Consider the following 21956-nt stretch of genomic DNA (forward strand, 5'->3'; position numbering starts at 1 on the left):
CCCATCACCATCCCCCCTTCTTCTTCTTCTTTTTCTCTGCAACCCCACTGGCCTCACCACCTGCTGCAACCCAACCCACCCGCTCCTACCCACCACAACCTAACATCACCACCACCACCACACCCCATCCTCCCCTCCCGCTTGAATTTGCTTGAACAAAAAAGATGAAATTAAACCCTGAGTTATGCATAAGTGCTAGAGCTCAACTCTTGAAGAACAAACACATAGAGAGGTTTCACTATCCACTCTCTTTAAACACTTAGGAATCAGAATCGTCAATCTTTGAACGCTTGCACCTCCCACTTCTCTTCATCAATGCTTGAGATCTTGTGAGTTAGAGTATGATCTGGTGAAGGTTTTGGTCGGATCTGGAAAATTTTGTAAACAAAGACTCTTAGGTTTAGGAGATTGCTTAACTAACACCATTTTTTGTGTTCGATAATGTGCAGTTCGTCATTGCAACTCCATTCACATCCTTTTCATCTAGATACTTGCCAAGGCTACCAACTCTGTTGTTTAAACATAAAACCCACAATGTTAATATTGAATTAGTTAAAGCCACACCTTTTCTGGGTTTCTCTTGAAAATTAGGGTTAGGGATCAAGGGAAAAAATACCTAATTCCATGTCCTGGTCTGCAAGTAAGCTCATTAATGGTGGTATTGATTGGGCCTTGACCGATTGAGATGCAATGATCCCTTGTTCAAATGATGCCTTTGGATATTGTGACAGAATTGGATTTACTGATGTGATTGCCGTCTATGTTTGGGCTAGTTTCAGGGGCGGTGATAGTGAGCTTGCGTGCCCTAAAGTTATGGCAAAAGTGGAAAACTTTCTATTAAGTGAATGGATACACTGAACTGAACCCTCCCATTGTTTACATGATTGAACTTTTGTTCTGCAAAAATCAATAATTTTCTTTGAACCCCCACCCTCCCCCTTCCTGGCCAAGATGCCTCTGTCGGAATTTGAAGATGAAGGTTGAAGAAAAATGTTGAATAAGAAGGGTTTTTGTTTAAGAAGTAAAATGAAAGTCGATAGTTCCTCCCTTGCAGATCGTTGAAGAGGACAGTGGTTTCTGGAGAAGAAAAAGGGTTTTGCACATAAGGGTAAAAGGGTAAAGTTGGAAGCCTGACGAGGTTGTTTCAGCTGCCACCAAAGCCTGCAAAGAGTTCTTGAATGCCCGCGGTAAGACTGTTGTTGCTTTGTTGTCTGACAGAACCACCCTTCCCCAGTCTTGGTCTCCCCCCTCCTCCAGGTAGGGGCAAGATTAATGCTGATGCTTCTTACGATAAGGGGAATGGTAAGAGTGGCATTGGTTATATTCTGCGAGACCACCACGGCAGTTGTATTATTGCAGTCTCTGATCCTTTCCGCTTCACTTAAGTGGCGGTGGGAGAAGCTATTGCTATCAGGCAGGCTTTGCTTGAGGCCATCTCTGAAGGGATGCTCATAGTTTCGATGGAAAGCGATAATTTGAAGGTTATAAAAGGTCTCCTTAAGTGCGGCCAGGGTTCAATTCTCTCTGTTAAGCCCATCTTAGAAGACATTTTACATATTGTGTCATATTTTGATGATGTTTCCTTCCACCATATTTCTAGGGATGCAAATGTTGTTGTAGATTCCCTGGCCAGGAGGGCCTAGTCTGTTACGGAGCGGATTGTTTGGCCAAATTTCGATCCCTGCCTAGCTGCTCCCTTTGTGGTAGACGGTGGGAGTTCTCTCCGGCCTTTGCAATAAATTCCCTTTCAACCAAAAAAAAAATAACTCTCCTTAGAATTAGGAAGAAGTAACAAATTAACCATTCAAATATCTTTGTCAATCGGATCTTCTTCTGTACTCTCCTCCCTCAAATCCAAATCTTCCTCCTCAATTCCTCTATAAGGACAGCAAAATGAAGGATTATCCTCCACCCTCAGAACTCTGTAATTAACCTGCCATTTTTAATTAATTAGAGTTCTCGAACCTCCTTTCATTAAAGACTGCTGCTTGCTTATAGTTATAGGTGCCAATCAATAATTCCTTTGAGAAATAAAGGATGCATGAGATGGGAGAGGAGGGTTCAAGTTCAGAAAATCTTTTCACGTTGTCATTTTTATGTATGTGCTCTTCTTTCCGCTACCAAATTAGCAGAATCAAGCTGACCGGTTCAACAGGGAACCGGTCTGCTTGACCTTGCTAATTTTGTAATGGCTCTAATCTCATCCACAATTTCAACCAAGAGTTGCAGCGACGAAACCATTGCGTACAACTTTGTGACGATAAAAATCCATCCTCAAAAGGTAAGTAGGTTCATTAGTTTTGATGATGAGCTTAGTTATTATGTGTGTGTTATTATTCAATTTGGCTCTCCTCCAGCCCAGGCGGGAGCTGGAGGATCCAACCCAGCAAAACAAGCGGTGATTGGGTCATTTCACAGGCGGTCTCCCCCTATAAAATGACCAAAATTTCCCTGCCAGGACTGCGATATGACCTTCAAAAAATCTTCGTGATCCATCCAAAATTTGTGGAAGCGGAACGGGCAGTTCTTAGGCTTTGGAATGCCTTTAGATCTGATCAATAGAGGTACATGATCTGATGCAATTCGGGGCAGAACATGTTGGCCACACTCTTGAAAGAAAGAAAGCCATGTGGCACTACAAGAACTTCTTTCAAGCACCACCGCAATATTCCCCCCACCTTCTGTTATTCGACCAAGTAAAGAATCTTCCTTGAGAGGAGGCTTTAATCAAGGAGCACGAGCCAATCATTGCCTGAAAGTCTGCTGCTGAGCTCAGATTAAAATGACCTAGACCTCTCTTCTCATCTGACGTTAGAGTAGCATTAAAATTTCCTACCACACACCATGATAACGGATTGGTAGAGGGACCAACAAGGTCAAGCCAAATCTCCCACCTCATAGCTCGAAAGCAGTAGGTGTGAACAAAAGAAATCTGAACTTGCTGCCCCAACCAATCAACACTGATAGTTAACTATTGATCAGAGTAAGAAACCATTATTGTGGGATGCCGGAGATGAAGCTTCCGAATGACCCATAGGTTAGAAGTTTTATCACTTCTAGAGTTAGCGATTGCATTCGGTGCAAAGCCTCTCTTGTTGAAAAAAAAAGAGACGGAAACTTACTAACATCCACTTTCGGCTCAGCCAAACACACCAAGTCCGAAGAATGATTCTTCAAAAGAAGACTCAAGGCTATTCTACCAGCTGCCTTCCTCTCACCCCAAATATTCTAGAAGAGGAGCTTCATAACCACTTATGAGATTTAATACCTTTGTCAGCCTTTTTGAACTGACCACCCTTATTCTTCTTTTTCTCTGGACGAGTGACCTCGTCCTCCTTCTAAATGGAAATCCCTCTTGTTGTAGCATCAATTTCCTAGATTTCCTTGTAAGAACTTCTAGTCGTTGATGGGCGGGTTGACTCGGCAGCGTATGAGATCCCACCACGTGTGACTCTACCCCTGCGTCCATGGCCTGAGCAAACAACACCTTTGCCCCCTCCACGACCCCCATCCATGTTAGGGCCAAGCACATCACCAGAGACCAAACCATCCCCCTCAGAGATCCTCTCCTCCTCTTTAGCCAAGACCGAATCCGAACCAGAAATCGATCCATTAATATCTGGGCTAAGAGCATATGCGCCCCCCAGATTCACTACTAGATCAATGTTATCTAAGATTTTTGCGGATCATCTCAGAAGTTCCTTGCAAGGTGTTATCTCTCCATACCAATAGCCTTCGTCCTTGATCGTTTCAATTACATTTTTATTGCCCATGAAATGTTTCATTAGATTAAACATCGAAGGAAACAAAGAAAAAAATTTCTGGGACTTAAACTAGATATACCGAAAGCATATGATAGATTGGAATGACCATTTATTCAGGATACATTGCTTACTTTGGGCTTCTGTAACCGGTGGGTCGAGCATATTATGGAATGTAGTTCATTTGTTTCGTTTACTATGCTCATTAATGATGCGGACAGGGGTTCTTTCACCCCAACTCGGGCATCTATCAAGGTGATCCTTTGTCTCCCTTCATTTTCATCTTATGTTCCCAGGTACTGACCTCTATTTTAGGTGAAGTGGAGAGAGGTAACCGTTTTAAAGGCATCAGAACCAGAAACCGTGCTCCTCCTATTTCATATATACTTTTTGAGGACGACTGTCTTTTATTCTCGGAATTCAAATTGCATGAGGTGACTTTTTTTTTTTTTTAAACCCGAATATTCTCTGGGACCCAGGCCGGCCCTTGGAATTTTATTAAAACATATTAAAGAAATTTAAGTACACCGGGGGGGGGGGGGGGACTTACCCACTTTACCCCAAAACCCATCTTTACAAGAAATTCACTCACTCTCCAACCCAACCCCAAAGCAACCAGCCTATACACGCTGGACTGGAAAGCCAATGGCGTCTTCTCTAATAATCCGCCTTAACACAAGTGGAATATCCTTGTCACCCATACAGTTTGTGTCACACAAAGTATTGCAAGCTTGGTTTGTGAGCCAGTACGCCGCTCTGTTTTTCTCCCTGTACTTGAAAGTTAACACTGGGAGGAGCTCCTCCATCAATCTCAAGACTTCTTGGAACCAGTACCAAGCCTGCCAAATCCTGCACTGCTTATTAACCACACTGTGAATGGTAGAGGCCGAATCTGCATCAACATAGATCCCCCTGAGATCCAGATTGCAACAAAGACATAGCCCATCCTGAAGCGCCCTTAACTCAGCCGTAGAGTTCGTACTTTCACCATAAAATCTGGCACAAGTAGCTACCACCTTTCCTTCACCGTCTCGAATGATGCACCCTCTCCCACCCACCCCCAAGTTACTCCTGCAAGCCCCATCAACATTGAGTTTAAAAGAGTTAATGGGTGGGCTCCAAGCAACCGGCCTTGGAGGTTTACACTTGGGAGGATGATGCGAAATTCCATAGAATTGTAGGACTAGCGCCTCCTGCATGGATGGGGTCTTAGCACCAGAAAACACAATTGGAATTTCATGTATCCACCCCCTTATGACTTCCACAATCATTCTAGCTGATTGGGGTTTCTCTCCATGTTTCCTGGAATTTCGCTCTTTCCATAGTTCTCATACAACAAAGGAAGGAATCAAACCTGTAATGATAGCGCAGAGGCTTCGTCTGCTAGCATGGCCTTGCAAAAAACACACTCTGGACCTCACCTCTTGCCATGGAATAACTTCCACATGTAGCAAACGAGCATACAATTCCCAAACCTTGGCTGCTGTCCCCCCCCCCCCACACCAAGTAGTGTGACGCCGTTTCAGCCTTAGGTGAGCCACAACAAAGGCACTTCGACGCCAGCGGTATTCCAATCCTTTGAATTGAGTCATCAGTTGGTATCCCTTTGCATAAAATCTTCTAGGAGAAGAAACCAATTTTGGTGGGGATCATGCGATTCCAAATCCAACTAGCAAAGGACGTATCTGGAGCCGTGCTTCTGATGGTCTTCCAAATTGACTTCGAAGAAAGAATACCTCTTTTGTCTGGTGTCCAAATCAGAACGTCATCCTTCTCAGAAAGGCTAAACCTTCCATTCAATCTTGAGCAGCTCCTCTTGTTCCCAACTGCCATCCATATTCAGGACGTCTTTGACCCGGATTGATAGATCAATATTCAGCGCCCCATCCATCTGATCAATGAGTGCCCCCCATCCAGACCAATTATCAGTCCAAAAATGAACATTTCCTCTCCCAAGTAGCCACCTTGAGTTAGAGAGGAGGAGATCCTTAAGCGGCAGTGCCCTATGCCATGAGATGGATCCCATTGAAGGGGGAGCTGCCTGAACCATGTGAAAGTATTTTAGAAATTTAGCTTTAAAGAATGCTAACTCCATAGTGAGGACGCGCCACAACCCCTTTAGTCTAAGGGCAGTTCCAGTGTCTTCCAAGCGCCTAACTCCAAGCCCTCCCTTTGAAAAAGATCGACAAACCTTCTCCCAACTAACCGAATGATGTCAGTTGCCCCACTCCGATGCTCCCCATAAGAAATTCGCACATATACTATTAAATCTTCGAATCACTGCTTTGGGGATGTCCAATGTGGAAATGATGTGTATTGGCATAGAAGAGAGCACGTGATTAAAGAGAATCAACCTCCCCCCTGCGGACAACATTTTACCCTTCCAACCTGCTACTTTCCTACGTGTTTTAGATAAGAAATCCTCGAAGAAATTCACTCACAGTCGGCCCGCATAGAGAGGGGCACCAAGATAAGTAAGGGGCAACTTCTTTCGAGAGAACCCTATAGTTGCTTCAATCATGCGACACCGCCGATCGGGGGCCTTCTTCCCCACGACAAAACAACTTTTGTTTTTATTTACCAACTGTCCGGATGCCCCTTCATAGCGAGCAATATAACCAATAATTTGTTTTAAAGAGGTTTTCAAGCCTTGCGAGAAGATAATGGTATCGTCTACAAACAAACTGTGAGTAACACCTGGGCACCCCCTTGATAGTTTATAATATTGAGCCCTTCGTTCGCTGAATAAAGATCGCAAGCCCCTACTCAACACTTCCTCCGTCAGTATGAACAGAGCTGGAGAAAGAGGATTGCCTTGTCGCACCCCCTAGTGGATTTAAAAAAACCAGACGGTCTTCCATTAAGCACTACAGAGAACCAACAATTCTCCACCACTTTTTTAATTAGGCTAATCCACTCTTCACCAAAGCCAAACCTGCTCAACACTTCAAACAAGAAACCCCACTCCAACCTATCAGATGCCTTTGTCATATCCAGCTTGAGAACCATGTTCCCACCTCTAGCAGCCTTATTGATATCATGAACAACCTCTTGAACCAGAGCAATGTTGTCATGGATGCACCTGTCCTGTACAAAAGCTCCTTATTTCTCGGAGATAATATTAGGCAACACAATAGCTAAACGAATCGAAATGATTTTAGCAATTATCTTATATGCAAAGTTGCATAGACTGATAGGGCGAAAGTTAGACATTACCTTAGGATTCTCCTTTTTCGGAATGAGCACCAAGTTAGCCGACGTGTATCCTCTCAGCAACCAAGAAGAAATCTTCAACCGCTCGTTAGACATCCTCCCCCACAATCTCCCAGCATGTCATGAAAAAGTAGCCAGTGAACCCGTCAAGGCTTGGAGCACTGTCCTTAGAAAGGCCGAAAACCGCCTTCCTAACCTCTTCCAAACTAGGCATCCTCATGAGCATCTCATTATCTGCTTCTGTGACCAGTCCTAGGATGATTGCCAAGAGGTCCTCATCATGTCTACACTCCTGGGCCGAGAAAACATCAGCAAAGAACCGGGCTACTTCAATTGCAACACCCTCGATCTTACCCATGGATCCAAACACCATTAGCATCCTTGATTTTTTTTACCCCTCCATGGCGCCTGCGAACATTAACCATGGTGTGAAAGAATTTGGTGTTTCTTTCCCCCTCTTTGAGCCACTTTTCACTTAACTTTTAACGTCAAAAAATTTCCTCTTGTAACAACACATGCTGCAGCATTTTCTTGGCTTCCATGAGTTTTCGCTTTGAATCTTTGCTAGGGAATTGCTCCGCTCCAATTTCAGCTTTGCAAACCCTATCTTCAGTATTCCTTGAATTCTGATGTATATTTCTAAACACTGTCTTGTTCCACACCCTAAGCCGTGTGCGAAGATTTTTTAGGTTCAAATACAGGATCTGGAGAGGTGTGCCCAACACAGGAATCCCCCAACATTGCCTAACACACTCCAAAAAATCAGGGTGTGACGTCCACATATGCTGAAATTTAAAGGAAGAGCCTTTTCCATTGGTCTGGGTATCAAAATGCAAGAGGATAGGGGCATGATCTGAACACTCCCTATTAAGGTGTGCAACTGAGTTGAAACCAAAGCAGTTTATCCAAGCACCATTAAAAATATACCAATCCAGCCGAGCCAAAATTTCCCCCCCTTCTTGATTGTTTGACCAAATGAATGCATTCCCCTGGAAGCCCCCATCTACTAGGCCTGCATGATCCACGATACTGTCGAATTCCTCCATCGATGTGGCACAAATTTGTCTCCCCCACACCCTTTCCACTGGGTCCAGAATCCCATTGAAGTCACCACAGACCGTTCAGGGGGTTGCCGGATCCACCTCCAACCTAACCAACTCCGCCCACAGGGCACAACGCTCACTAGCCACAAAGAGAGCATGCACAAAAGAAATCACCATTGATTTATCATTGTCAACCTACAGCTTAACGAGATAGCTTGTTCATGGCATCTAATCACCTCCACTTCTAAACTCTGCCACCAAAAAACCCAAATCCTATTACCATTGTCATCGCCATTAGAGGTTACTCTAGTCATTCCTAGCCTCCTCCCAATCCGACCGTGTAAACACTGAATTTTGTCACCCCCCGGCGATGATGACAATAGGACACGGACAGATATCGGTATCTCTCTCAAGAAGGACTCTTGTCCCTACATCTGAACCAAATCACCCTAACATTCCTAAAATAACTTATCAGACCCTTTTACTAAACGCTAAAGGAGGTACTGCTCACCCTCCCCCACCACGGTGGTCCCGTTAGCAGGTTAGCGGGCCGTGGGGGTCTAGCGGGGGGCAGGCAGCCCCCTTATGGGGGGTATAGGGGGCGGAGTCCCCCGATAGAAAATTTTTTGAATAGTCAGAAGGGAGCCAAAAACCTAAAAAATAAGGAAAAGTGGTACTGCGCCCCCATGGCGCCGTGGGGACGTGTACTTGATTTCTATGGCGCCATGAAGGGATGTGACATCAGCCTGCTGATGTCACCCACGATGCCATGGAAAAGTCCCCCACGGCGCCGTGGAGGGCTTATCAGGCCAAGGGTGAGGGTCCCCCTCCCTATAAATAGGAGGGTCCCCCACCCTCATTTCTCAAGCTTTTCTCGGGTAAGGAGACCCTCCAGGGCTTGTTTTGCCCCCTTTTCACCATCTTTTCCTCCTTCTTTCCCTCATGAGTCTGTGAGTGAGTGGAGTTCTTCGACGTGGGTAGATCCTTCGGTTACCCATCCAAACATAGAGCGATTATGCTCTTAGATAATGTTATCCCATCAGTATACGGATAACGAAAAACCCCCTTCACAGCCGTTATTCTGTCTGTATACAAATAACGAGAATCTCTTATATAGCTGTTACTCTGCCCGAAGTCTGAGTGACAAAACTCATCTCATATTGCCTCATTCTATCCGACAAGAGAGAGACAAGCAATCGTCCATCTCCACCTGAGCCGTGGGACATCACATATTTCACCCTCGGTGCGCTTTCATTTATTTCTTGCATTTCTAGACAGGTATCTGTCTCTTTCCCTCTCATTATTTTTGGCATAATGTAGACAATTAAAGCAACTCATTTAGTGTACATAATAAATGATTTTTTCTTTCTTTATCAAGATTAGTGCATCATAACTTAGCCTTACATGTTAGTATATGATATATTATCAAGGGAGAATATTTAAAAACCAGCATCTAGTAGAAAGATTTATCTGGGCGAGGTGGGTGCCTAACACCTTCCCACCCTCGTAACCTGACTACTTACCCTGAATCTCTGACCAGACCATATGGAATCACGTAGCCCTTTTCGCTAATCCCGAATGGGGCTACACCCATTGGGTCCTAGGCCCTAATCCTAGGTGGCGACTCTATTTCTTTATAAAGTATGATCCTAATCCCCATGATGATATATCGGAACAATATACCGTTATTCATCGAAGCCAATCCTTGTAGCCAAAAGGCTGAGGAACCCTTGTCCCGAGGACCACGGTACTTACAGTGGCGACTTCACTGGGGATCATGTCAAGCTTTCAACACTAGGTGCTCTCGTTAAATGTAAGAATATTCTCCCTTATGCATTGTTTGTATGATAACAAGTTTGGCTAACCCTTTTGTTTGTATTAGTTGCATCATGCATAGTGCTCGAAGTGAAATCAAACGACGAGGGTACTCCTTGTCGTACCTCTACCCCCGGGGAGGTGAGGTATGTCATACCAAGTACTCTAAGATCGGATGATAGCCGCTTTCTGTACCACTTTTGTGCACACACGCACTGCATGGGAACACTCTTATCCCCGTAGTTAGTCGTTGGACCCCATGAGTAGTCATGGGTAATTCACGGCGAAGCTACAGCCTTTGATATTTACTATACGAGTTTAGAATCACCAGCGAGGGTATTCACTAGTGTGCTGTGGGATGCTTTAGCCATTAAAAAAAGGCACTAGCATACTCTGAGATTGAGTGACCTACTCTCCAGGTATATTAAAAGAACCACGTACCTGCAATTCGCAACCACGAGCGATAGGTATATCGGTTCTGTCAAGGGTGACCTTTTTCGGTCCTATCAAGCCTACCCCTTATATGCATCATGTAGGAAAATAGACCATATATGATTAGGGTGCGACACAAACTAACCCTTGTTAGCTGTAAGAAAGACCGAGTTTAAGGTCGCTTGATGATTAATCTGGCCTCAATACGAGACGCCGCCCAAAGTAAGAAATTCCATGGTCCCGCGATAGTCTCTCGAAGAAAGATGGGAGCCCACTCCAGTATAATGGATTCCTACATGTCCCTCAAAAATGGGGCACCTCGTATAGATTCAAGATATAATCATCAGGAACCTGAAACTCGGCTTTTCTTCTTTGTTTGTTTATTTTTCTTTTTTAAGAAATGTTTGGGGCGACGATGGCATTTGAAGTATGGTCATAGAGAACTTCTACAATATCAGAAGCTCCAATGATGACTTTGATTACTTGAGCCAAATAAAATACAAAAAAAAAAATGATAAAAATAAAATACCAAAAAAATGATAAAAATAAAATACAAAAAAATGTTCAAAATAAAAAAAATATTTTACATACTCAAGTAAATTCCTTGTGACTTTAAATAATTCTCTCTGACTTATGTAAAGCACAATTCACATCAAAAGACTTCCTATTACCCGCGTGAGCCCGTTATGACAATAGGCTAACCCAAATTGGTCCGATCCAATCCTGAGGTGTTCAAAACTTCCCCTTTTCCACTCAACATCGTGAGGCAGAGTTCGATCAGGCTTTTCCCGGACAGAATCACCATGGATTAGAAGTACGGTTAGGTCGACAAATGGACCAATTATAGGCTGAGGTGGCAGAGATGAAGCGACTTATGGTGCAAGTTTTGCAAACAGTACAAGACATCTCCCAAGGAGGCATAGTACCTACTCTTAGGGAGCCGGAGTGTGCTCAACCAATGACCCCGAAGGTAACCCCGACAGTATCTAGGTTACCCGCCAGGATTGTGATGGAAGAAGAAGATGCCATGATCAACGCAACTTAGGAGTATCCCGAGACTGAAAGGGAGCATATGATGGGAGAGAAAGTTGAAAAACTTGAAATTGCTGTCAAGGACACGGTTCGCAAGGAGCCTGAAGATGACTTAGTGTTCTTCCCTGAAGGAAAGATACCCAAAGACTTTAAATGAAAATTGGATAAATTTGATGGTTCAGGTGATCCTAAAGCTCACCTCAAAATCTTTGCTATAGTGGCTAAATCTTGGGGTCTCACGAAAAATCAAATGGGGCAGGCTTTTCTCTACTCACTTGCTGGACCTGCTTTGCGATGGTTAACACAGTTGGATCAGGCACAGTCTCAGACTTGGTCAACGATGGTGAGAGCCTTTACAAAGCAGTACTCATACAACACTGAAGTGGATGTCACACGGAGAGAGTTAGAGACACTAAGGTAAGGCCCTATTGAAGGGTTCTACAATTTCATTATAAGGTTTAGAGAGAAGGCTGTAAATATGTGGAATCGCCCGACAGAAGCAGAACAGGTGGAGATGATCCTGGAGAATCTGTACGGAGAATATCACGATTGCCTTTACTACCAACACCTCAAGACTTTTGAAGAACTAATGGCCGTAGGGAAAAGTATTGAAGACAAATTGTTCAGAAAGGCATATGGCCAGTATAGCCACACAATGCAATGTCAGAGCCAAAATTCAGAGGCAAATATGGCAAACTCAAGACAACGTGAGTTCACCGATTTGGGTGTGGCTAGGTCTCTTGCATATACTGAATTGAAGAAACTAAGACTTCTGGGCACGGTTCCTCCACGACCGGTCAGGGATCCTCTACCATCTTGGTATGACCCAGATCAATACTGTGACTATCACACCTAAGAGGGGCATCCCACTGATGAATGCATTGCACTCGGGCATGCTATCCAAGACCTGCTGGAAGCAGGAAAATTCAAGCCAGGGGCAAAACAATAGTCTGTTAATCAGACCATCAATGCCCTCGAAGAAGATTTAGAAGGGTTTGATCCCACCTCCTTGATCCAAGCTTTTTCAGTTCCTTTAGAAGAGATAGTGACAGGTCAAAAGTCTCCATCAATGATGTTCGCCAAAGATGTTCATGAATCATCTCTTCCTTCAACAACTGATATGACCAAGCGGAATGGGTTTGAAGGCCATGAAGAGATCAAGGAAAAAGAGGTTTTGGCAGGATTACAATCTCGGATTGACCTTTTACCTCTCCATCTCCAAGAACAGATCATGTATCAGGTCTTACAATCAAGGAGTGAAGATTGCCTGGATTTGTTTCATGAAATTACTCTCCTCAACTGTGGGAATGACGACCTCCGAGGACTTCCTGTCCATCCAGATTATCATTTCTTTAATATCTTCGGGATAAGAGACCTCTACCAGTTGTCTACTGAAGCCCTTTGTTTTCTTTTGTACCTTTGCGAAAGGTATGTGGTAACATTTAGCTTTCATGTTCCAGAATTGTTGACATATATGAACCAAGTCGAATTGCACCCAGAATTTGTTCCTCCTCGGTCAAACACAATAAAATTTCTTCTTCGGTTTCAGACACAGACTCAATGGCTCGAGCAATTATTCAGTTGTGCAAAATGGAATGTCCTCTATACCCTCCATAACCCTTATTGGATACTGGAGTCGCGAGAAGAACCAAATGCAAATTTGATCATGCGTCGACCTCACTGCACCTTTCATTTTGGTACAACATTCAATTTGGTGGATTTCTTTAATAAAGGATACATAAAGGATGATTGGGAGAAGATAAGGAATCATTTGTGTGAGATTAACGGATTCCCTAAGGAGCAAATTCCCCTAGGATTATGGGAAAATCCTTTTGATGCTACCACCAATTTTAAAAGAGAATACTTCTTTTACATTGCCAGCCTGCAAAGTGGTAGAATTGCCGAAGAAAGTTTTCTGTATTCCTTCGATGGAACAGGGGCATACACTGATTGAGGGCATAACTATTGCCCGAAGGCGTTAAACTACGGTCATTAACTTGATGAGTATTAGTTTTGTTGGCTGACCTAGAATGGATTCAACACTCAGCTTTAGTTAGAAGGGCATTTTTCATGGTACAAACTGCATAATCCCATGACAAAGCAGTAACAGTACTTCATTCTTGTGTAGACAGGATCGCACTAATGACATCATCGGGTCTGCATCCCTTAGTTCTTTAGGTCTTTTCATTCAGTCAAATTTCCTTCTGTAAACTCATCCACCGTGTATTTTCCATTAGCCGTCAATGAATATGTTCTCTTGTCCATCTACTGGTTCTCTTTCTTTTTCTCTTTCATCCAAATAATAGTTTATGATGATTTCATGACTGTTGGTATAAAAAAAAATAAAAAAAAAACTACTACCTATTTTTCCAATGTCAAAGTCTTGACGGTCAATGATCTGGAGCTTTCCATACATCTGATTCCCTTCCAGCGAGCCGGAAGCCTGAATGAAGATTTCATCTCATAAAGCCTGTTAAGGGAGGCCCCCTTTGGCCGCTAGTCATCTCAAATAAACCCTGAGATAATAAAATCCGCTAGTCCCCCAGTTGTGCCTTAACCGTTCTCTTAAAAAAAAAAAAAAAAAAAAAAAAAAAAAAAACTCACCGGCCTTGGCCCACCCACACCTCATTATCCATGTCCTCTTGCTCATCAAAATGTCCCATTGGCTTCTAGGGTCTAACCGGAAGAGGTCTCTCGGTGAAGTAAGATGTCACAAGGGCAATACGTTTTCGAAGGATGCAAAAAAAAAAAAAAAGATAGTAGCTCTGTCTCCACAATCAAAATCGGGCCAATCTCAAAAAGAAAAAAATGAGAGTTCACAATCAAAATCGGGCCAATCTCAAAAAGAAAAAAATGAGAGTTCAAAATAAAAGAGCAAAAAAAAAGAGAAAAAGGTAAAAAAAAAAAAAAAAAATGACAGCAAAAAAAAAAAAGAAAAGAAAAAAAGGAGAGAGCAAAAAAAAAAAAAAAAAAAAGAAGAGAAGAGAGGATGCATTGGCTCAAGGCATTGCAAATAATTGGGAGCACTTAGACCATGGGGCAAAAATAGCCACTTTTCCTTCGGAGACAATATTCTCAAAATTATCAGGGTTAAAATTATCAAAGTCTTCAATTGAGACACGAGAGGGATTGTCAAACTTCTTGATTATATTATTAAAAAAGAAGAAATTTCCCAACAAGTTTAGTTATCAGAATCTTGGTAAAGTTTTTGGGGCAGAAGTGTCGAGTCATGGTTAGGCCCTAGGGGCACATTTGAGTCTTTATCATCCTTTGGAACCCAGTCCTAAGCCCCATTACAACCTAGTAAAGCCCTCCCGGGCCAAATGGTGATGAGACTCTCGTCCACAGCTTCGAGCTCACCCGGCTATGATGGAACTTAATCATCAAGCCTTTGACATTAAGGCATCTTTGTCCTGAACTACGTTCGACCTGATCCCTATTTGGGGTACATAGGCAACTTGATGAAGTAATGATCAAGTTCAGTCCTCCCACATGTACAGTTTTCCATTCATCCATGTAACTTTTCACTTTTGCTCACTTGCATCATATCCATCGTATTTCTACTTTTCCCCTTTTCCACTGGTAACCCATAACTCTTTGATGCGATCCGATGGTGTATAGAAAAAGAAGCACGTCTACCAAGATCATGAAGATTTCTAAAGAGATGATTAGGGAATTAAATGCCAGCAGTATTGTACTCACCCTCCCAACCAGTAAGACGACCAGAAGAATTAACTTGTCACTGGGGCAATCCCTATCCAAGATGAGAAGGACAAAGGAGCATAAGGAAAAATATTTTTTTGGGGCAACCCACCAGGCAAGAGCATGTGAAATTAAAGGGGCATGTTGTCCATGAGGATCGACTCCCAATCATGAAGAGTCTCAGCCTAAGACAAAATGATTGTACAAGCAAAGAATGATGATACTGTCTGGGATAAACTGCCATGACTCTCCATGAATGGAGAGAAGAATGACCTATCCATCCATCTTATTCATACACATTCTCTCAATTTACCCCTTTGATTCGCTTTGTCAAAAATTCACCCCACACCCGTTTGATGTTGGACAAGCAATGTTTGACGAGTCTACGTGTGTAACGGGACGAGAATAATATGTCTATGTGTAATTGTGCATTACTAGGGCAGAATGTGAATAACCATAAGTTTTCAAAATAAATTTCTCTCACAAATAAAATTGTTTCTCCATTTTTGTGTTCTGCAACACAAAAATGGAGAATATCTGGTAAGTATCTATGGTTGTATGTGATTACTTTTCATTTGCTTGTATTTGTGTCATAAACATTTGCATCGAATTGATTACTTGCATAGGATTATGTTTTCCTGTTTGCATGACATAGTTTGCATTAGGATTGTGATTCCCTTTGAATACTAAAAAAAAAATGATATATATAAAAATATGAAAAATTGCTTGCATAAGATTGTTTTTTTTTTTTTTTGTTGCATTTTGGATCATAATGCAACTACTTGAGTTTTAATGGTAGACTTCTTTTCCATTGTCATCATGGATCCACATGCATAGGATTGCATTTTCCTTTAAGCATTCCAGTACTCTGATTATGACAGCACTCATGTACTATCTGATTTTCGTCATCATAGTACCCATGCACTACCTGACATCTAATGGTATACATGTTGGATTGCTTTTCCATTTTTATGCATAGGATTGCATTTTCCTGACTAATGCCTTGATCATATACCATCTGAATTCTTAGTTTCATTGTACTGGTGTGTAACCCACTCATCCGATCATGGCAGAATTCATATATAGTCTGGTCTCTGATCATTTAAGTTCCATCAGACCTTCGTACGGTTTGACCAAGCATTCAATCATTCCTGCACTCACGTGCGATTGGACTATCTGATCACTGTTGAATTCATATACAGTCTGATCTCTGATCATTTGGCTCCATTGGACTCGTATACAGTTTGACCAAGTCCTTAACCACTTATGCACTCATGTGCATTTGGCTTTTTGGATCACTGTTGGTTTGATCTTTCGGTTATACCAGATTCGCGTATGGTTCCACAATCTCGTGCAATTTGATCCTTTTGACCCTTGCTATACTCGTGTATAGCTTAAATCCCCATTGATTCTTTTGATTGCAACTACACTCGTGTAAAGTTCGATTACCAGTTGAACCTCCTGATCCCCTTTGTACTCGCGTACAAGTTAATCATCGAATTTTCAGACCCTCACTATGCTCGCCTACAGTTCGATCATCCCATGAATCTTTGGATCTTTGACTGACCTATCGTCATGATCCCCCTTGTACTCGTGTACAAGTTAATCATTGAACTTTCTGATCCTCACTATACTCGCGTGTAGTTCGATCATCTCATGAATCTTCAGTCTCTATTGTACTCATGTACAGATTGATCCATCATTTGATCCTCATCGTACTCGTGTACAAGATTGATCCATTATCTGATCTTTCTTGTACTCATGTACAAATTAATCATTCAACTTTCTGATCCTCACTATACTCGCGTGTAGTTCGATCATCTCATGAATCTTCAGTCTCTATTGTACTTGTGTGCAAATTGACCCATCATTTGATCCTCATTGTACTCATGTACAAGATTGATCTATTATCTGATCCTCTTTGTACTGAGGTACAAATTAATCATTGAACTTTCTGATCCTCCCTATACTCGCGTGTAGTTCAATCAATCTATAAATCTTTCGATCTCCATTGTACTCGAGTACAGATTGACCCATCATCCTGATCCTCTTTGTACTCGTGTACAAGATTGATCCATTATCTGAATTTCCTTGTACTCGTGTACAAGTTAATCATTAACATTTTTTATCTTCACTATACTTGTGTGTAATTCGATCATCCAGTGTATCTTTGGTCTCCATTGTACTCATGTACAGATTGACTCATCATCCTGATCCTCTTTGTACTCATGTACAAGATTGATCCATTATCCGATTTTCCTTGTACTCGTGTATAAGTTAATCATTAACATTTTTTTATCTTCACTATACTCGTGTGTAGATCGATCATCCCGTGAATCTTCAGTCTCCATTGTACTCATGTACAGATTGATCCATCATTTGATCCTCATTGTACTCGTGTACAAGATTGATCCATTATATGATCCTTCTTGTACTCATGTACAAATTAATCATTGAACTTTTTGATCCTCTCTATACTCGCGTGTAGTTCGACCATCCCATGAATCTTTCAGGCTCCATTGTACTCATGTACAAATCGATCATTTTTAGTCTAAACCATGGACAATTTATCATCCAAATCATTATTTTATCTGGCCACTACCGGACTCATGTATGGTCTGATCATCGTGATCTCTTGACCACTTCTGTACTTGCACATAATTTTGTCGTCCAACCATTGTCAAAACTCGTAAATGGCTCATTCCCCAGTAAGCATTTCAGATGAGACCCATCCCTCATTGAAACCATATCTTTCCCTCGGAACGACTAGAGTGTGTCGTTCCACAGGTCAGCCAGATTGACTATAAGTACGTCATACCATTGTCTTAGATTGACTGAAGAGTGGCTTTCCACATGCCATCATCGACAGAATGATGTCTATACCATGCAAGTAGCTTCTCTGCACCACAATACTTCTTTGGCATCAGGAGGGTCATACCCTGTAGAACCAAAAAAAAAAAAAAAACCTAAAAGAAAAATATGTTCAAGAAAGGCCCTGAAAAGGGGATAAGCCCTAAATGTTGAGGAAAAGTCCTCATACATAAACTCCAATCATCTATCATGAATCATACTAACTCTTGTTCAAGATGTTAGCGCCAAGACCAATCTAGTCCTCTTGCTCTTAATCAAGATCAATCGAGTACTCTTGCTCCCAACCAAGATTAGTCGACTCCTCTTTCTCCTAACCAAGATCAATCGAGTCCTCTTGCTCCCAACCAAGATCAGTCGAGTCCTCTCACTCTCAATCAATCAATCGAGTCCTCTTGCTTTCAAGATCAATTGAATTCTCTCAAATCAAGATTGAACGGTCCAATTCTTGGAATCGATCAAGTCCTCTTAGAGTTCTCTTGCTTTCAAGATCAATCAATTGAGTCCTCTTGCTTTCAAGATCAATTGAATTCTCTCAAATCAAGATTGAACGGTCCAATTCTTGGAATCGATCAAGTCCTCTTAGAGTCCTCTTGCTTTCAAGATCAATCGATCAAGTCCTCTTGCTCCCAACCAAGCTCAGTCGAGTTCTCTTGCTCCCAATCAAGATCAATCAATCGAGTCCTCTTGCTTTCAAGGCCAATTGAATTCTCTCAAATCAAGATTGAACGGTCCAATTCTTGGAATCGATCAAGTTCTCTTAGAGTCCTCTTGCTTTCAAGATCAATTGAATTCTCTCAAATCAAGATTGAACGGTCCAATTCTTGGAATCGATCAAGTCCTTTTAGAGTCCTCTTACTTTCAAGATCAATTGATCGAGTCCTCTTGCTCCCAACCAAAATCAGTCGAATCCTCTTGCTCCCAACCAAGATCAGTCGAGTCATCTTGCTCCCAACCAAGATCAATCGAGTCCTCTTGCTCCCAACCAAGATCAGTCGAGTCCTCTTGCTCCTAACCAAGATCAATCGAGTCCTCTTGCTTCCAACCAAGATCAGTCGAGTCCTCTTGCTCTCAATCAAGATCAGTCGAGTCCTCTTGCTCTCAATTAAGACTAATCTAATCTTCTTGCTCTCAATCAGGACCAATCTAATCCTCTTGCTCTCAATCAAGATCAATCGAGTCCTCTTGCTCCCAACCAAGATCATTCGAGTCCTTTTGCTCCTAACCAAGATCAATCGAGTCCACTTGCTCCCAACCAAGACCAGTCGAGTCCTCTCACTCTCAATCAAGATCAATTGAGTCCTCTTCCTCCCAATCAAGATCAATCGAGTCCTCTTGCTTCCAACCAAGATCAATCGAGTCCTCTAAATCAAGATCAGTCGAGTCCTCTTGCTCCCAATCAAGATCAACTGGTTTATCGAAGGATTTCATCGTGATTAGCCGCCTATTTGCCAACTCTAGTTGAGTTGTACCATATTACCCTCAAATTTGGTTTTTCTCGAATTTTTCTTTTGAGGCTTATCGAAGGATTTCATCGTGATTAACCACCTGTTTTGGTAACTCTGCCGCCTTTGAGCAAAGCGTCAACAGTACATGCTCTTGGTGATAAAATTTGTTGGTCTTTTATCTTTACCCTTCGGCTATTGGCACAAGCCTCGGCCAAAGAGGGGCAAACTATAGACACTGAATTTTGTCACCCCCCGACGATGATGACAACAGGACACGGATAGACATCGGTATCTGCCTCAAGAAGGACGCTTGTCCCTACATCTGAACCAAATCACCCTAACATCTGTAAAATGACTTATCTGACCCTTTTATTAAACACTAAAGGAGGTACTACTCACCCTCCCCCACCACGGCGGTCTCGCTAGCTGGTTAGTGGGCCATGGGGGTCTAGGGGGGGCAGGTAACCCCCTGCGGGGGGTGTAGGGGGGCGGAGGCCCCCAACAGAAAATTTTCTGAAGAGTTAGAAGGGAGCCAAAAACCCAAAAAATAAGAAAAAGTGGTACTGCGCCCCCACGGCGCCGTGGGCTCCTTCCCACGGTACCGTGGGGACGTGTACTTGATTTCTATGACGCCATGAAGGAGTGTGACATTAGCCTGCTAATGTCACCCACGGCGCTGTAGAAAAGTCCCCCATGGCGCCGCAGAGGGCTTATCCGGCCAAGGGTGAGGGTCCCCCCTCCCTATAAATAGGAGGGTCCCCCTCCCTATAAATAGGAGGGTCCCCCTCCCTCATTTCTCAAGCTTTTCTCGGGTAAGGAGACCCTCCAGGGCTTGTTTTGCCCCCTTTTCACCCTCTTTTGCTTCGTCTTTCCCTCATGAGTATGTGAGTGAGTGGAGTTCTTTGACGTGGGTAGATCCTTCGGTTACCCATCCAAACATAGAGTGATTCTGCTCTTAGATAGTGTTATCCCGTTAGTGTACGAATAACGAAAAACCCCCTTCACAGCCGTTATTCTGTTTGTATACAGATAACGAGAATCTCTTATATAGTCGTTACTCTGCCCGAAGTCTGAGTGACAAAACTCATCTCATATAGCCTCATTCTGTCCGACAAGAGAGAGACAAGCCGATCGTCCGTCTCCACCTGAGCTGTGGGACATCACATATTTCACCCTTGGTGTGTTTTCATTTATTTCTTGCATTTTTAGACAGGTATCTGTCTCTTTCCCTCTCATTATTTTTGGCATAATGTAGACAATTAAAGCAACTCATTTAGTGTACATAATAAATGATTTTTTCTTTCATTGTCAAGATTAGTGCATCATAACTTAGCCTTACATGTTAGTATAGGATATACTATCAAGGGAGAATATTCAAAAACCAGCATCTACTAGAAAGACCGATTTATCCGAGCGAGGTGGGTGCCTAATACCTTCCTACCCTTGTAACCTGACTACTTACCCTGAATCTCTGACCAGACCATATGGAATCACGTAGCCCTTTCCGCTAATCCCGAATGGGGCTACACCCATTGGGTCCTAAGCCCTAATCCTAGGTGGCGACTCCATTTCTTTATAAAGCATGATCCTAATCCCCATGATGATATATCAGAACGATACACCGTTATTCATTAAAGCCAATCCTTATCGTCAAAAGGCTGAGGAACCCTCGTCCTGAGGATCACGGTACTTACAGACCGGCTTTGGAAAAATTGACTTTTGGTTCAGCAATACCAATGATATCCACCTTAGAGGATGTCATAATGGACCGCAGTCTTCTCATGGAGGGCTTATTTCCCAATCCTCTAATGTTTCAGAACAGCAAAATCATATCACAGATTGGGTGATATTCGCATCGGGTCCCATGGACCTGGTTATACACCTGCTATAGGATGTAATCAACGTTCCCCTTTTCTTGTATTTTCTTTTGTTAAGTTGTTATGTCCCTTCCCCTCCCCTCTGAGAACCCATCTCCTCGTCAACTCTAGCCAAAAGTGACTATAACCTACCATCAAAGCGCTTACTGGCTTTGCGAAACTTTTCAATGGGAATGCTTCGTTGTCTATCCAAACGGAGCCTCTCCACAACTAATTCATCTATGGTGTTTTTGATCATCCAAGGATTAACCCCACGTTCCTGCACCACTATAGCTGAGAGTAATTTCTTTGGAGAGTCATTCCAATTTTTGAATATTTCCCCCTCTTTTAAGTCTGCTAAGGCTCTTACACTATTCACCGAATTGTTATCTGAGTCCCCCAAGAGGCTTTTCTCTTCCATGTCCTCAGCAATAGGTTGTATCATCCTCCCTGATGGTCTCCAAGATTGTACCAAACCTTCTACATGAACCTCCCCCCTACGTAACCCTTCTTCAATAGGCGCACCCTGCGCTTTCTCGGTTTCCTTCGCCCCCTCTACCTAGATTGTTTCCATGATTTCTCTCTCAACCAACATGCCCCCCTCCTCAACGTCAATAATAGGAGCCGTAGCCTTCTTATGTCTCTCCTGTGGCACAACATCTTCCCCACCATCAATGATCGCTTTACCTGTATCCCCCACTGCGTCCTTCCTTGCCCGGTGGGCCTGAAGGCCTTCTCCTTCTCTTCCTTCACATGAAATAACACCATGTTTCTTCCTGCAGGCTT

Source organism: Telopea speciosissima, chromosome 11, assembly GCF_018873765.1.
Source record: "Telopea speciosissima isolate NSW1024214 ecotype Mountain lineage chromosome 11, Tspe_v1, whole genome shotgun sequence".
Classification (NCBI taxonomy): Eukaryota; Viridiplantae; Streptophyta; class Magnoliopsida; order Proteales; family Proteaceae; genus Telopea; species Telopea speciosissima.